This window comes from Colletes latitarsis, chromosome 10, assembly GCF_051014445.1.
Source record: "Colletes latitarsis isolate SP2378_abdomen chromosome 10, iyColLati1, whole genome shotgun sequence".
NCBI lineage: Eukaryota > Metazoa > Arthropoda > Insecta > Hymenoptera > Colletidae > Colletes > Colletes latitarsis.
In genome coordinates, this window is record NC_135143.1 from 9,022,734 (window position 1) to 9,040,005 (window position 17,272).

A 17,272-nucleotide genomic window follows, 5' to 3' on the forward strand; every position below is an offset into this window, starting at 1 on the left:
CAGAATGCATTTACTATTATTTCCTATACAGATGGAATATTTAGAAGAGTTCGACGATCAGAGGAATTTTTAAACGTTTCTCATAACTGAAACAATAAATCATAAATATTCTTAAAAGCTTGTATCTTTTCACGAAGTATAAGTTTGGTCCCAACATTTTTGGACAACCTGTACAGATTCTCTGCGTGTCTTCGAACAATAATAGACGTTAAGGTATCTGGCCATCGGATACATCTGTATAATCTGTTGTATCCATAAACGATAACCTATTGGAGATATCGGAAATATACATAATTAACTGCACAATGTGCTAGCTATTTTGCCCCATGTCAGATGGACAATTATATCGATAGACAGTTTTCGAATAATTTTATTTTACTGTACGTGAGCCTTAATTCTCTCGTTAACTTTTATTCAATATCTTTATTTGACAAGTGAATATCTATAATATAAGTGTGTAAGAAATAAAATGAAATTCGACCACGATTGTGTTATTAAAATTAATAAAAATATAAATCTAAACGTAAAATTTTCTATTCAGTAATTTATTTGCTTCTTTTCGTCGCTAGATTTCTATTTGTGGATATTCGATGTTCGAACCTCTCCGAAAAACGAGTAACTTTGTGCAGACTGTGTGCGCCTAGAATTTTTCAAACGATACGAAATCTATTCATAGGACACTGTCAGAACGTCGAGATTGAAGAGCAACGCATGGAACACGTTTCCTAAAAATATCTACCTTGTGAAAGTCGCCCTTACGACTATTTGGTCCAAGCCTTTGGAGAAACGACAACCGTACTTAAATCTTAATTATTTAATTAATTTCGCACACATTCGTTGGAAACTTTGCTGATACGAGGCTGCCAAATACATCGATTTAGATGGGCGGTAGAATTCGAACTCGACTATTACTAGCGCACCAACTAACCACGTCGTCGTCGTACTTGTGCTAGTTCCTGACGATCTTGTTGTTGTTGCAGTCGTGGTTGCTGATGCTACCAGCGCCGAAGGCTTATGCCGCGAAACTTGGCTTACGCGAATAAAGCCGCTTTGTTGATTCCGCCTTTAATGTCAACTTCCACGATTGTTGCATTAACAGTACAACCTAACGTGTCAATGATAAACCGATGTGGAATTATCTGGTATCAAGAATAATATCAAAGATAAAATGAATGCTTGGAAAATGTGAGACAGCTATACCCTAAAATATTAGAAAATATATTGCGTAACCATGTGATAATTTAACGTTAAATTACCTTTTCCATTTCTCGTTTTATTAATAGAAAAAAGAAGCAAAAACAAACGGACTACAAATACACTATATTTAACAGTTAACATAGTAATTGTTAGGTACAGTAAGCATCGCCAGGAGGCGCTGCAAACGCACATGTCGTGCGCCGACGCCAACGCTGCGACGGGCAGTTGACCGTACTGCGAGCCACGCGGTTATACTACAGTGCAATAGGTTATAAAGAATAAATGTATCTGTGTATTAACAATCGTGCTAAACCCTAGTTCTGTACCTTCTCATATCGCGACGAACTCAACGGTAATAAACATTTATGTATTGTTTACACGAATCTTATCACTGAGAGATACGTACTCTATTCTACGTAGTTACTGTACCCTTACATTCTCAGTTACAATCGTGGAACCTAATTAGCTAGTTGAGATTACCAAAAGCGTTTTCATTATTGCGAATAATGCAAGATGCGTATTCTGATTACATTCGGTTTCCTTTGTTTCAGGTAAGTAACCTTTGCTGTCTTCGAAGCCACGAGTTTTCGAACTTGGTCCAATTACCTCCGTAAGTGCCAAATTTCCGTACAATGTCTGTGCTTGTCTGCCGACTCTCGAGAATACTGTAGTGCCCTATTGTATGCAGAGAATCGTCCTAATGCTACGTGTCTTTAAATTGGACTGGATCCATTAGTAAGATTGACGTCAAAGTGTACAGAAAGGTATGCCAATATTAAATTTTATGTAACAAAGAATTCTTTATATTTGTTGTATCGAAAATTGTTTTCGATGAAAGTGAGTGTAAACACGATTTCATGTGTTTTGAATCGTTTCTGATTCTTTCTACTATGTGCAATAAAAAGAAGCACTTTCATTTGAGAAATAATAAGTCCTATTTTTGGGCCTATTATAAGGGTCCGCTGCTACCTCGTATCAGAACTGGTGGAAGAAACAATGGGCCAATAGAGAGGCTCCTAGTTTCTCCCACCGCTCCGCGCTCGAACCCCGGTTACAGGCGAATCTCTGATTCCGATTTTTCGCATATAACCGAGCATTATTGTTACTCGATACTCTATGCTGGTCTCGCGGGATAACCGACATTTCGTGGCGCCACTGTAATCGCGCGGCCGCGGAACAGTTTCCGCGCCGGAACAGTGATTCACGGACGACCGACAGCCGCGAAACGCACGACCAATTGAAAAAGAAGAGGCGCATTAATTTTGAATTTTTACTTGACGCCCATTGTTCCACCTAGCAATGCAGTTCGCCCTCGCGGCACGGCCATTTTACGGGCTTCACTTTGCGCCGTGTTATATTCGGTCCGCGTTGAAAAATGGATTTTATCGTTGCGCGTCGGTCAAACTCGTACAGGTCCATCCAACGATCGCGTATTCTGCGTTTGGGTAAGATTTAATAAAGCTTACACGATATCTTCGGATCAATTAAGTACAATATTAATAGTAGTATAGTAACACTATACTAAATTTCGTGGAAATTCGTTCATGGATATCGAAGTTTTTATTTGGCTACTTTTTTAAGCTAGAAAAAAGTGGTACTGAGAAAAGTTAGACACTGTGTTGCACGATTGTTCCATTGTGTATACTTCGGTGATTAATTTAATCGTGTAACGAGCTTCACCCAACGCGAATAACGATTTCGATTTTTACCTGCGCGTATCGTAAACAGAAATTCGTTAGAATTGACCCTTTCTTGGTCCTGGAGCCGTTAATACCTCCCCAAAAGTCTTTACGAGTTTCTAGATTCGCACCTTGTAAGATTATTCTTGAAACAGTCGGTACGTGTGTATTACGTACATACCCTTTAGGTTTCGCACACGTTACGACTACAGAGGCTCTAAACCTAGAGGGCTATAATACTTGGAAGGTTAACGGTGAACATAACGGCGTTATCGTATCCTTGCGACGTAAACTGAAACACGCTTTAACCATCCATTAAACTGGCACGTCTTTAACTCCCTCAACGAGCGATTTTACGCGCGTTTAGATTTCCGGCTTATCTCTTGCGCCAAAGTCGTGGTTAAGGAACGATTAGTAGGACAGTTTCCTTCGAATTTCCGTGCAAGCGTGGGGAAAAAACTTGCGGTTATCTGATCATCGGCTGAACGGAGATTCGCGTGAGGAATTGCGCTTGCGATGTCATGTCGGAACCATTTTTCATTTTCTTGAACCAGCCCTTGGACAATTTTAAGCCTCGCTCTGATACTGTTCGCGGTACACTACCTAGATTATCTCGACTAAATAGCTAGCTTGTAGCCGGTAAGAAAGTATTTGGCTAGCATGTTTTTCGAAATGTCTAACAGTTCCGTTTCGACACCTTTCAAACAAATATCTAGATTACAATTGACTCTCACAACTCCATTTTAAATATCATTCGAACGATCAATCTCTTGGTTGAATGTTGTTTGAACAATCGCGATTAAATAGTAAAAATTATATATAATACTAGCTTTTATCCGTGGCTTCGCTCGCACAGGAAATCGTTTAGTTCTCTCGGAAATTGATATTGTTTCTCCATAAAACAATGGATATTGATATTGTTTCTAATGGGCCTCAACATGCAGAAAACAATTAAAAAGACACGCTTAGGTGAAATAAGGCAACTTTAAAGCGAAATAAATGTATCAGTGAGCATTCAGACCAAGTATCAGGTAAATCTGACCACGAACAAAATATGTTCCATACAAACGTTGCGACCCCCTTTCCACCCCATTAAGGGTTGAATTTCGGAATATCCCTTCTTATTCCTTGTATACATTATAAAGGAAACCTCTGTGCAAAATATCAGCTTTTTATGTCTAAGGGCTTAGTCTGGGCGTTGAGTCAGTGAGTCACGCCTTTCATTTTATACAGGGTGATCGGCCACCACTGGGAAAAATTTTAATGGGAGATTCTAGAGGCCAAAATAAGACGAAAATCAAGAATACTAATTTGTTGATGGAGATTTCGTTAAAAAGTTATTAACAATTAAATTCAAAAATTTCAAATCGTTCTGGAAAAATTATTTTTGGTTGCAGGGGTCAATTATAAGCATTTTTGGTGAATAGACATATCCCTGAAATTCTACCCACTTTCGAGAAAAAAATTCGAGTAGGTACTGAAATTTTTAGACGAAATTAAAAAATTTCAAATCATACTACAAAAATTATATTTAGTTACAGGGAGCAATTACAATCATTTTTGGTCATTATACATACCCCCGAAATCCTAACCATTTTCGAGAAAAAAATTCCTCACCGAAAATATAATTTCTGGCCAGAAATGTTATCCCGAAATTTCGTGTGAATGTTTAAAACGTCATAACTCCTGAACGGATTCGACGATTTTAATGTTTAAAAAAGCAAACTAGGCGTAGTTTGGTGTAGAATATGTACAAATCGTAAAAATATTAGAAAAGTTGGTTCTCGACCCCGCAAAATGAGAAAAACCCCATAAAAATGGTCCAGTTTTCAAACAACCATAACTCCTACAATAGCGAATACATTTCAATGAAACTTTTTTCTGAAGTAGTGCTCATGGGTATCTACAAAAAAGTATTAGACAACTTTTCTGTAGGGTGTCAACCAAAATTACTAAAAATGAAAAACGAATTTTTAAGAAAAATCGACAGGGGGTAGGTGCCTAAATTTTTCGACAAAAAAAAAAATTTCCAATCGTTCTAAAAAAAATACTTTTGGCTGCAGGGGTTAATTACAATAATTTTTGGTCATTAGACATACTTTCAAAATCCTACTCACTTTCGAGAAAAAAATTCGAGAAGGTGTGAAATTTTTCAACGGAAAAAAAAATTTCAAATCGTTTTGGAAAAATTATTTTCGGTTGCGGGAATCAATTACAATCATTTTTGGTGAATAGACATACCCCCGTAATCTTGCGCATTTTTGAGAAAAAAATTCAGTACGGACGGAACTTCAAACGTTAATAACTTTTTAACGAATTCTCCATTAACAAATTAGTATTCTTGATTTTCGTCTTATTTTGGCCTCTAGAATCTCCCATTAAAATTTTTCCCAGGGGTGGCCGAACACCCTGTAGATTCGAACCGTCCAACAGTTCCGTTTCGACACCTTTTAAACAAATGTATAGGATACAATTGACTCTTAGAACTCCATTTTAAATATTATTCGAACGATCAATCTCTTGGTTAAATGCTGTAAAAAGGAAATAAAACGGTTTCTTATATAATCCTTGACATCCGTACGTTATATTTCATAGTGTTGTTTGTGCACGGCTGATGGAAAGTAGATGTAGATTAATTCGATGGAATTGCACAACACGCGAGTAATGAAAAATGTAGAACTAATAAGCGCTACTCTGATATTTCGTATATTGATTCTTTGATTAATGGAATTGAAATTCAACTATCCTTTCAATCGTTCGAATTGCATTCGTAGTGCGCTTTAATGCGCGTTGGGATGCGCGTTTAGAACAGACGTTTCTGTCTCCCGCACCGGTACGTACACCCAGCGAGAGTTTTATTAAATTCCGATGGCTCGTCATGGAATGAGAGAAAAAGCTTTGTGCCGTTCGCATTCCCAATGATTGATCCGCGAGCGTCATAAAAATGAAAGGCACTGTGCAAATGCCCTTCGAACTGTAAAAGAATTTATACGTTCTGCAAGAGAGTCTGGTAAACGTGACTGCCGCCACGGTGAAAAATTTACGTACCCGCATTATCGATCTATTGACGCGAACGATCAACTTAATCGTCGTCCGTACTGAAATTCGCGAACGATAATAAATGGATTTTCGTTTTCCTCTTTAACATTGTTCCCCCGTCGTGTCAACCGTACGCGAACAAAATAGAGCCTGCGAACGATAAAAATCAGAATTTCCAGGATCCAGTGGACTTGATAAAGTATTATAAAATCATGAATAGAAAGAGTTATTTAAAATTAAATTCTATTTTACAGGACGTGTTGAAAAGTGCTACAACTTTTATATTTGAATTGATTTTTTAATTACGACCTAATATCGTAAAATGTTTTATTAGTTCCCTTCTTTTTAAACGATCCCGCAGTTAATTTATTGTCTTTCGAAAATTTGTTATTTTTCTCTTGTGTTTGGGACCATTGTTTTGTCGAAAAACGTATCCCCCTCCAATCCCATTCTTTTGTGCCGAGACAAATAAATTGTTTGGCAGAATTTCAATATATTTGACTGTTGTCGATTTGCCATCGATGATAACCAGGTTTCCCACACTATACCTACTAAAACCCTCCCAGGTCATAACAGGGCTCCGTGTTTAACAACTGTTTTCGCGTATTCCCTTTTAAAACGTTTCGCATAAAAAAAAAAACAAAGAAGTCTCATAAGTAAACAAATTGTTCTATTATATCGAATATCCTTGTAAGATAAAATTTGATAAAAAAATGTTTCGTACGAAAGTTCACTCTTTTTTTATATGAAATAAGAATCTGGTTACCCTTCAAACAAGCTTGAAAGCGTTCGACAAATAAAAAATAAATAAAATAGTTGTGTTTATATTAGAGTTTATATATGTGAGATATTTAAATTTTGAATAATTATATTAACTAGATTTCTGGTGTTCAAGGCTTTTCGATAATATGTAACAAAGTGTTTTATTTTATTCGGTGCATATTTGAAGTTAGAAGCTCAGGTTTCGTTTATTTTCAATTTCCGAAATGATTAATTCTGATTAGATTGGCACGACGCGTTTAGTATCGAACGAAAGGGGAAGTAATTTTGTCGTTCGACGGGGAACGTTTCCACGCGAACGCTTTGGGCTGAGATCTCGTAATATTTCGGTGGTCCTCGCGTGTTCGCCAAAACAAACACACGGGGAAACGGGAGTTAATAGTCTTAGTCGGGGCGATATTTTTCTTGGACGGCGCTTCCATCCCGAAACGTCAAGCAGAAATACTGCAATCAAGAATTGGACTCGTCCTCGTGTTGCGGATAGCCACTTCGTTGGCGAACAAGTAACGGTGCCACTTAGCCGGGGGTGGCTTTAATGTTTGCGCGTAAGAACTTCGAGAAGGTCCCAAGTTTTAAATGCTTGCTTCGTTAATGTTTCAACTAAAACGGTCATAACTTTTCACTATGCGCGCGTCGCGGTCCGCGGCCACGGTATTTCTGGTTCCCTTTCCCGAGATAAGGTCGCCAAAAATATTCGTCTGTTAAACCCGCCGCCCTAAATCTTAACGGCGCCGTTACGCAAAGAGGAATTTCTCGGTGAAAAAAAACTTTTTTAACTGTTTAATTAAAAGAGCCTCGCGGTGCCTCTAATAAACTTTGATTGTCCGAGAAATGAAAAATTTAATTCCTTATACTGTCGATGTTAGGAGCGGCGCACAGTGGGCAATTTAAACGACTTAGATGGACAAATTTCTTAAGAAACATGTTCACGAATTTTTTATCACTATTTGTTTTTTATATATATTTACGGTTTTTAACGATAATATAAACGCATCGTAATATAATAATAATGATAATGATGACGATGATGATGATAATAATAATAATTATTATAGTTATTTTATTATTTATTATAATTATAATCATTATTATTATTATCATTGTGGTGGTGATGATGACGATGATAATAGTAAAATAATTACAATGTATGAAATTACTTAAACATCTATTCGTCTTCGGATTATTATGTAGATAAGCGAAATGTAAACTCCTAAAGACGAGGGGGCATATGAGTGTTAATTTTAAGACGTGATTAGTAAATTGAACATATAGTGGCACGTCATAGAAGATCGTCATAGAAAGACGAAAGAAAGATGGATCACCAATTTCCAAAAGATGAAGGTGACGTATCAGTGCTAGTTTTAAGATCAGAATTCCGTTTCATTCGATAGTTAGAGCGAATAAAATTGTTTTAAAATCTGAAATATGCACGCCCGTAACAAGATGCGAGGTACCAAATATCGCCGTGTATGAACGTATCTGGTGTACGAGAAATGATCGCGTGACGTTCATTTTGCGAATCATTGCTGTAACGGGTATAGGGGGCGGTAAAAGATGACAATTCTTCGGTAAAAGCACAAACAACAATTACGTTGGCGCATCTACAAGCCGCTAATGTATTAGCGAAAGCAGTGATCCGAACGATGCTAGGAGGGGGGTAAGCCTTTCGCAGGAATCTAATAGAGTTACCGTCGAGGTCCGAGGATTACTGGAAAATACGTCAGACCGGCTAGAGCCGGGGCTGCATTGCGGTGCACCCTAACACACGCAAAGCATCTATGATCCGTGTGTGTAGAAACGACGCAACGACGGAAACGTGAGGGTGGTTCGCTCGTCGGTGAGGGTTTTATCGACGGATTAGCATTGCTTTACATAGTTTCGAACGGGTTTGCATAGGTTTCAGACCACCGCCTGCCACATGCCGCAGAAGCGTGTGGAAGCTCAACGAATCTACAAACCGATTTTCAGTCGTTCTAGGCGAAATCTTGTAATCTGCCATCGAAAGCTCCGATCTACGGTGCACTTCCTTATTACGCGGCACATAACAATCGTAGTGATCTCGTCGCCTCAGGTACTATTTAAGTCACATCGGGAGTCCACGGTCTGTTATAAAATATACACAAACGCCCCAAACGATGCGGCAGATCGAAAGTGCGAACGCTTCTTCTCGTTGAATAAGTATAGGTCATTTTATTTAGATACTTATATTATTATTAAGTGGTCTTGTATGAAAAAGTTACTAAATAGTAGAAGAAATTTATTTCTAATTAAATATTGTGCTTGGAAATATTTAATTTTGAATAGATTTTACGTTGTAAATTGATTTGAAGTTTTTCTTTTTTCTTGTTTCAACCGGAATCACGGGAAAGCTGTATGAAAATTATGAATCAAATATTAAATTTAGCTATCTGGTGTTTCTCAGACCACGTGTATGCAAAAGAAACTGTGAATCGTTGTTGAAATTTAAAAGAAAATAAACGAAACGGTCTCATCGATCCATCACGATGGGTCAGCAAACTGTACTCTAAAGAAAGGCTAAGCCAAACGATATGCTCAACAGGTTCCTTCAACGTGGTGTTTCGATGGTAATTTTCAGTAATACTTGAGATGAAAAATATTGGCCATTCAGAGTCACTTTCCAGAAAAGTAGATACCAACATCTACTCGTTTTTCTAAAAAATGGCTGTAATATTTGAAAATTTTTGAACTATTAGGGTACCATAGAAAATACTCGATATTAAGTGGTAATATTATTCATAATTTTTATTATTCCGTGTAATAAATTGAATTTATTTTGGAACGAGTGATCACTAGAATAGTGATAGAATAGTAAAACGAAAATTGTTATTCTTTTCTTCTAGAAGAATTTTGATGGATGGTACAACAATAAATATAAAACTTAAACCAGTGATAACTATTTTATTTGATAAGATTTACTGGTAATCGTTAGTTGCTCTGTAACTAAGTCGGTCAAGTCCGGGTCACTAATGTGATTTACAAATGCGTTCAAGCCTATTAATAAAACTTCATAATTTAATATCCGCTTACGTTTTACGATAATCTATTATAACACAAAAACAGAAAATTTTGAAAAATCAACGTTAGGAAATTGCTTTATTTTGGATGCAAAATATATGTTTATAGTAGTAAAAGTATTCTCTTATCTTAAACCTTGTTTTCTAGGTAGGCTACGTTTACATAGGATTCAAGTAACGAACCTATCGATTCGTGCTATCTATGCATAAAAATTGCTATATTTATCCTTGTAAGAATATTATTAATAGGTTTGTTAGGATTTCTCGATGAAAATTAGTCTAAACATAACCTCGTTCGAACTATTTTCAGATATACGTAGTTGGAAGTTTTCCAGGAGTGAGTCAAATGTATAATTACAAGTAATCCGTTTGAGATCATATTTAGATACACTTTAATTAGGAATAGCTTACAAATAATTCAATAATTCTCTCCGAAAGACATAACGAATAAGTAGCTACCGTTGTTGCGCAACTTTTATTATTAATTCGGAATATATAAAAATATATAAGATATTTTTTAAATCGAACTCAACTTTTGTTCGCCACCTTTAGTTTATATTTTGAATTTTTTTAAAAAATCTATCCTATTGATATCTGACGGTACTAAAAATTATACTAATTTATTTTGATTAAAATTTATCGTACATTCGTGCAGGATAATTTATTATTCACGGCTAAAATATAAAATAAAAATTATTTGCGAACGCAGGTGGTACGCACGTAGCGCTTTAGAATAGGCCAGAAACAAAAAAAAAAACAATTCTTTCGAAATATTAATCTTCCGCTTGATGAAAGTACAATTTACACACGGCCGGTATAAATCTTCTTTTTCATTACGCTTTTAGCCCTGCCCGCTCGCAAAGATAGCCCGCTCTTAAAATATAGCGCCGACCGGTTTCAATGCGAAACGAGTCCTGGAGCAATAAATATGGAGGACAATGGATAGTAATTAGAGTGTATTTTAATAGAGGAACAATTAAGAAAGTGGGTCGCATGCGGAGTAGTTGCACGAAGTGAGAAGGGGTTGGGAAACGATTTACACTGCAAAGGAGGAGGAATGGCATGCGGGAATTTTACACGTTGGCTTTCATTACCTATCTTCAGCAGTATAATAGCGGCTCCTTTAATTAGATGTGCTGCGCGATGCTTTTGTCCCCCCAAAAAAGGGAGCAGGAAGGAAGACAGGCGAAAGAGGCGAAGAAAGGATAATTCCTTCCTTGTAATCTCAACTTTGGTCAATGAACCTACGTAACTTAAAAGGAGGAGTACTTCAGTAAATCATCGACATCGCCCGTGGGTCGATTACCAAATCTTTCGCCCGGGAATTCTTCCAAAATAGAGTTTAAAATCGATTACGGTAGAAGCTTCTTTGTTCGAACGTACCGAAACATTCTTCGGAAACGGTGTATACAGGGTGAGTCACCTAACATTTGCACCTGAAATATCTTTGTTATTTTTAAAGATACGTCAAATGTTTTCAGGACAAAATTGAATGGTACAATGGGGCTCACACGATGCCAAAGATATTTTTGTTTCTATGTCTTTTTTTTAAAGAAATGAAGGTCACCTTCGGTTTTTAAAAATAGAATCACCCTTTTTGAAACACCTACAATGACAGTCCCTTTCATTAGGAATTCAGTGACTATAATTATTCAAGGTCATTTAAGGTCACGGTCGGAGAAAATGGTGTAAGATGTAAAATATAAAAGCAGAATACCTGTATTTCACAAATGTTCAAAATGATGGCCATTTACATCGATACATTGCTGTAAATGGGCTCTGAAGAAATGTTGAACTCTGACAAGTACATCCGAGGTGATATTTGCACATGTTGTGATGATCTGCTGATGCATATCTTCAACTGTTGTTGGAGACCCCACAAAACGAAATCCAGTGGATTTAACTCAGGCGAACGTGTTGGCCATGAAACAGTACCACCTCGTCCACTCCAAAAATGAAGGTGACCTTCATTTCTTAAAAAAAAATGACATAGAAACAAAAATATTTTTGGCATCGTGTGAACCCCATTGTACCTTTAAATTTTGTCCTCAAGACATTTGACGTATCTTTAAAAACAACAAAGATATTTCAGGTGCAAATGTTAGGTGACTCACCCTGTGTATTTACAATAATAACGTCAATTTTCAGCGTCCTAGCGAATCGAACAAAAACAAAAGAACCGAAATGAGAAATAAAATTGATTGAAAAGAGGGGAACAAAAGAAGGAATAATATACAAAGGAGCAAAAAGAGAGTGACGAACGAATGAAAATATTTGAATAGAGGTGTCTCCTCCGTTTGTTTCGTCGTTCTTTCTAGCATCCTTGGAGAACACTTCGATACCAGCAGTCTCGAAGTAAATTAAGACAGAAGGGATTGAAAGTTTAATTGCATGCACCTCGACCCTCCGTTTCTTCCGGCTTCCACGCCCCCGCCGTCGTCGTCCTTCTGTCTTGCTTATCCTCGTAGTCTGTCTGGGCCAAATCAACTGAATACTTAGCACAGTCGATAGACCGAATGAATGGACTCGCCAGACGGGTCATCGAAGAAACAAAGAGGAAAATGGGAGGCAAAATATCGGCTAGACGCATAGGTCGACAACTCGGAAAAGATGAAAAGAGCCTCGCAATGGATTCACCGTGCATCCACTATAGACGTTTGTTTCGTTTTACGTTTAAAATTAATGGTAGTACGCTTTATGTGATTCGTAAGTTGTACATTTATTCTGTATGATTGAATGAGACCTGCAACGCATCTATAAGATTTTTATTACTTCGTGATTATCAAGATGTAAGAGTATTTATTTCTAAAAAAAAAATTCGACGTTCCTTATAAGTTGTAAAACAAAGTAAACACATTGCAAAGGTGTAACGAAAAATTGTAATTGTTTTAAGAAATCGTAAAGGAATTGTACACGTTTTTCTTAGTAGTCAGGATCTTCTCTAAACGGTCGAATCGAACGTGAACGCGAATTCGGGGGGAAAAGAATTAGATGAAATTCGGTGCGCGAGTCGAAAAGAGAAAGAACGAGGAGCCGATAGAGCGAATACGTAATCAGAATGAAACCAGAATTATGCAGATGTCGGATATCCGGTGTAAAAGACGGGTAGTCGGGTATTCTTCGCGTAGCCGGCCCTTTAGCCAGTAGACATCTGGGATTTCCGGAATTGAATGTAAATTACCTTTTGCTCTGTTCACGAAACGGCGATCTATCGTTAAGCTTCTGCAAATAAGACCCCTTTTTCCTGCCGTCCCGATCCCGTCTTTCTTTTTCCATCGTCTCTATCGCGTAGATAGGAGGCACTCGAGTTCCTGCGAGAGAAAACGGATACAAGTAGAGAAAAGAAATAGACGGGGGAGGAAAGGGACGACGAAATACGCAGTTTGGGAATTCGAAACGAGGGCGCCTTAAACGCGAAGAAAGAGGAGAATGGAACTTTCTTTGCCACCAATGTTCTACGATGTGTTCGCTGGTACGTTGCGTGGCAAGCTTGGAAAAGAATGCCACGGGAGGTACTCCCGTTCGATTAATGTACGAAACGACGCGAGTACAATGAAATGGATTGACGAAACGTAACTCGAAGGATAATGAAGTGTCGGAATATTTTTCACCGACGCGTCAAATAATTTACCGTTAAGCAAAGTTTCTGCAGGGCGGTTGAAAAAGAAGCAAAGGACCTGTGCACAGGTCCTGAAATAAATTCTTTTTAAATTTTTAAGCCAGAAATTTTACTACAGCTTCCATCTAGTAAATTCTATATTTTGAACGATCATAGTTCAAAGAACGTTGAAAAATTTTAAACGAAATCTGGACACGGAGAGGCAAAATACGAGCGATGGGAACAACGACGATTCGAAACGCAACTGTGGCCATTGGTTACTGCTTTCGTTTGCGGAGAATTTCCCAAATGGTGACTGAGCTTCACCCTGCGGCGAATAATACGAACGTTTCCCGTTCTCCGGGACTCTCGTGTTCGCGACTTGATCGATGATCACCGATGACGAGCAGTTTCATGTGCACCGCGTTTACATACCTGACAAATTAATTGGTAAACAACGAGCGCGCGGGATACTCGTATTTACGCAAGCGGAACTCCGCATTCTGCGTGTTACGTTCATTATTACTTGAATCTATCGTTGCACACCCTCCGTGTTTTGCGTACACGCGTGATAACCCTCGCCTTTATCCCGCGCTGTCGAAAAGACCCGAGGTTGGATCAGAATTGCTCGAACAGGCATTAGTAATGCGCCTCAGTAAATAGGAGGAACATCCATGATTCGTAAAATGAATATCGCGTTCGGGGTTGGTACGTTCGTTTTTCGAATCGTGTTAAACTTCAACAATGTACTTCAACAGTTTCATTTTTTTAAAACAATTTTATTAACCCTAACTCTTCGATGAAACGGAACTCTAATCTTATAATTAGCATTGAATTTAGAAGATCGATGATTTATCTTTCTTTCGTTCTTATTGCTTGATGCATGAGTTGAATTAACTGAATAGAATAGTGATTCTTGAAATGAATTTATGGATTGATTAAATGGATTGACATGATTATTGTAATATGTGTACTATGAATGACAAATACGAGCGCACGAGATGGATATACATTGCGAAACGTGATAATTTTGTATTAAAAAAATAAAATTAACCGTGATATTTACGAACATCGAGTATGGATGAAATATTAATTGTAGTTTAAAATTGTTTCGTTATTTTAAACGCTGAATAAAGTTCTGCCATACGAAAGGTAAATTAATAAATTCTTCGTGATATTAACTATATCGCTGCGCGTATAGCAATATTTGTAGTAATTTAATGAATTGCACTGCAACAATAATCATTCGAGTGAGCATTTATTAAAAAGCCACCAATTTTTAATAAAATTCTATTTGCGAATGAAATGATTCCTGGCAACATTTAATAAACATCTTTCGCAGGATTTAATATTTGTATTTTGCAGATGAACTCGCTGTAGAGATAATCATTTGATTCAATATTTATTGAAATGTTACTGATTCAGTCTTGTATCGAACTCCAACTTTATTAATTAAAAATATGGTCTGTAAAAGTGTGCTGCAGTCGCATACATACTCCAGTAAATTCAGTCTGTTCGTGCGCTTTCATAAATTCGTACATCTATAGAACTATATTTATATTAATTTATATAATTCCACATGAAGCAGTTTTCAATAAGTCTTCCTGACACTGTACCAACATTAACGTCTTTTTCCCCCAAAATAATTGGACCTTTCCGCATAGAAAATGTTGGATTTTTAACAAAAGCATCTAAAATTTCAATAAACAGAGAACTTTTACTTTTTTCCTCAAACAGAATACAAGACTAGTTAGAACAGGAACTTCTATTTCTCCTTTGAAAAAGCGCATGTTGTACTATCTTGACAGAGATGAAATCGATATTACAAATAGTACAAAGACCTTTTTACGTTATCAGGCTGTTTACCCAAAAAGTAATCAATTACTGCTCGGTATCAAAATGTCATCCGACGCAATTGCACCGGTATAGACGCAATATCAGTGAAATAACGGTATTATTACTAACTTAAGACAAAGAAATCTCTCGGCGTATGCAACCCTAGTCGAGAAACTGGCGAAGCATTCGAGTAATAACGGATCTCGCTTTTCGTTTCGCGGCGTGGAAGTAAGCCGAGTAATGTGAAACGGTACGGATGAAACTTTCGCCGCGCTCGAAAGCCAATTTAATCTTCGCCTTTTGGCGGCGTGTTTCCTTTTGTAATAAGTTCGCATGCTGGGGCAAAAATGCGATGACGTCGACGGGAGGAGGGACGGGAAAGAAGGAACAGTTCGGGGAAAGAAAACATCGCTGCGGGAATTACAGATCGCTGGAATTTTATTCCTTACTCGCCTATCATTTATTTCGCGTTTACCTAATCGTTCCTCTCTTTTGTGTTAAATTTTTATTCCGTCAAAACGGCAAACTGCTTACGCGAACTTCTGGTTAATAATCAATGATTTACGCGACAAAATTGTTGACAGCTGTTTCGTTAAAAGAAATACCAAATCGAGACTGTATTTCTGTTTATTGTTTACGGATCAATTTCCAAAAAAGACGAACCTTCACAATTAGCGGAAAAATATGTATAACGAGAGAGGCGCGGTCCTGGTAACACGATTTGTGAAACGAAAAATTATTTATTGATACGAACGGACGAGGTATCTGACTTTTCAGCTAAAAATCTATTCTTATATTAGTCATTTTAACTTTACTGGACATTTTATAACGTGTGAAATTAAAATAAATATGCGACAAGATAAGTTGCACGATGAAGCAAATTTTCGAGATGAACGCGTTCAAAATCGAAGAAAGATTCGTGGACGATGTTAAAAAACAATTGATTGAATTCCAACAGTAATTTAAAAAATGATCGTTAGCTAACATTTTATTAAATTCACGACAGACAATACGATTTACGTTTTCTTTATAACGAAATGTATAAACGTTTCGTTTTTATCCCATCCTCGTCAAGTGTCTGCTAACTCATGGACTGTTTATTCGATCATGGAATATAAATATTCTAAGAATATAAGAATCTGTGTACGGAATGCGTAAACGAACAAACCTGTACGGCGGTGCAGGAACGCGGCGGTAAAAGAACGTAGATTTAAGAAAGAAGAAGTTACGCGACCGTAGGAAAACCGATTCTTCTCCTCTCGACTAGTCAGGAACTCGTTTTCGTCCTCCGTCTTCCGTTTCTCGCTTTCCTTCCTGCCTTTCGACTTTTGAATTCAGCCTTGCCGTTCTTAGGTGCGTTCTCCTTTCCCTCTACGGGCGGTGAAAAGCTTACTTGCTTACTCGGAAGAGACGAGGGCGTCTTTTTTGCGTTTCTTAAACTCGGGCCGTGCTTTCCTTGCCTCAGTGCTTCAAATGGAATATCAGTTTACGCGCAAAACCTCCTCGACGTTCTTTCTTCGGGCAGGAGCTTCTCTTTTGTCCCTGAAGATAGGTGCCCACTCATGTGACCTTCCAGAAATTCTTCCGCTCGTTCGCTGGACGTCGACCTGACAGGAACTGCGGATATTTCATCGGGGCACATTTTTTAACCCCAATGTCCGTTTAATTTTATCAATGATCACCTTTGCACGAACCAAACCCCTCAAATTGTCCACAGAAACTTTGTTTTCAAACGATTGGGGAAACTAGTCTCGTTAACTAGTCCTGTCTAGTCTTGAGAATTAATTTTTGTAGCTCCTTAGTGAACAAACCGTGTCACCCATACGGCATATATTAGTAAACTTGTATACCACGTGACATAATGCAACAGTGGCGTGGAAATTCTATGCAAATTAATTTTTATTTTAACGTACGAACTTTCAAGACGATTAAGAAAATTTGTAATAAATTTATTTTCCATTCTATGGACGTAAATTTACGTTATGGAACAGTGGTCATTGACCTGTGATCTGCGGACCTCGAAGAGACCATTGATAGATATCGTAAATATTTTTTCCCGTCGGATTTAAATAAATTTTTCAATTTAATGTCGATGATACGAAAGTTCC

General features: G+C 37.5%; 1 protein-coding gene across 16 annotated transcripts in view; it reads left to right on the forward strand.

The window, feature by feature from the left end:
- The window catches only part of LOC143346633 (CUGBP Elav-like family member 1-A), a 504,287-nt gene that overhangs the window by 205,467 nt on the left and 281,548 nt on the right, over window positions 1–17,272 (forward strand). The window lies entirely within an intron of this gene.